This window comes from Suricata suricatta, chromosome 7, assembly GCF_006229205.1.
Source record: "Suricata suricatta isolate VVHF042 chromosome 7, meerkat_22Aug2017_6uvM2_HiC, whole genome shotgun sequence".
NCBI classification, from domain to species: domain Eukaryota; kingdom Metazoa; phylum Chordata; class Mammalia; order Carnivora; family Herpestidae; genus Suricata; species Suricata suricatta.
The window spans coordinates 2,727,227-2,728,899 of NC_043706.1; positions in this window are offsets into that span (position 1 = coordinate 2,727,227).

Below are 1,673 nucleotides of genomic sequence, written 5' to 3' on the forward strand. Positions count from 1 at the left end.
TCTTTCTTGATCTCCTTTGCAGTTTCTTGGCGCTCTCTCTTTCTTCAATTCCCATCATCAAACATTTACGTTGCACATTTATTCTCCCTTGCGTGCCTTGTAATGTCGCCTTCATTTCTGATGTGATGTTCCTTGTTTTCTCACATTTTTTTCTACATTCGACTAACTTTCATGTTATTTCTTCCAATTTTTCTCCATTTATTTTAATTTTTCGAATTTCTGACTTCATGTGACTTTGTCACATCCAAAAATGCTTGTTGGAGGATGTCTAATTCAGTTCTGAGAGTTGTGTTACATTTTTCTTCTGCTTTGTCATTTTTGGAGGAATTTTCATCAGCTACAGTATTTTGATTTGGGCTTTTTTATAGTGGCTTTGAATGATTCAAGGCTATTCAGATATGGTGGGAAGAGACTTGGGATCCTTTACAGAATTCCTAGTTCAAGGCCATCCCCTTCTATCCCTCCATGAAAATACAGTATCTTTCATAGATGTCTTTGGGGAGAGGGCTGGGATCCACTGGGAAAGAGTTCTGTGTCTTCACATTTGTATGTTTCCTTTGGTCTTGCGAGATCTGAATCCCCTCCTTCCTTCTTTTTTCCTTCACCAGCTACTCCCCCCAGGGGGCTTCTCCCTCTCACCTTCTTTCCCCCAGAAGCTTCTGCTGATGCTATACCCTCGCACCACGGGCGTCTGGGCCCACATTCCTTCCTGGTGCAGTCAGCTGGAGTTTCTACTTGAGAGGAGGGGAATTTTAACTGAATCCTGGGATCTCAGGTGGGTTCTTACTTCTTACTTCTAGGTGGGTTTTCTGGAGCTCCTTCCATTCTCCACAGAGAGTCACCTTTGGGAGCTCTTCAAAGAAAGGTCTGCTTGACGTGGTTGTTTTTAGTTCTTTATAGGGAACTTGATGTTTGTAGCTTTCTGTCTTCTAGCTGGGGAGAAGATATGGTTTTCACATTGCATGTGTGTTTTAATATGTGGAGAAATTAAGATCTGGGTGATTTTTATTATCCTCACGCTTTAAATTACCACCCAAATGATGAAACATTAAGAAATTACATAGTGTTTAAACAAAAAATGTGTGTTTCATTGTGTTTATGGGGCCATATTTTCCCACGCAGGGACTGCTTTCCGCCCACTAACAGGTGAAAGTTCATCTTTCCTGACAAAACCACAAAACAATGTCTGATCTGCTCTCCCTAAAATCTGACTCTGTGGGAAACTGCACATGTCTGATTGCATGAAAACTGGAATCTTCTCGTGTCTTGGATCTAACACTTGGGGTGTCCTTTAACTACATTTAACTGCTCAAACGTGGTAAAGTACATGCTGTTTTTGCAATTATAAGTCCTAACATGTAACTACAATGGGATCAAAGTAGTAATCTTTCCGGTCAGACCCTGGCTGTGCACTCTGTTAAAGTTGTCTGCCTTTGCCGCTGATCAGGCAAGGCTCTGACAGGGAAAAGGGGAACTCGCCACACCCCTCCTGAGTGGGTGTGAGGCAACCAGGTGGTTCCACTGGGAATTGAACCCAGGGTCTCCTGTTTGTAAGCAGATGTGCTGACCAGTACACCATGGAACCTGACAGGGGCCTGTCCTCCCAGGTGCTCTAACGAGGATCAAGGTAAGAAGAAGCCAACCCAGGTACAGATTGTTATGAGTAATAACAG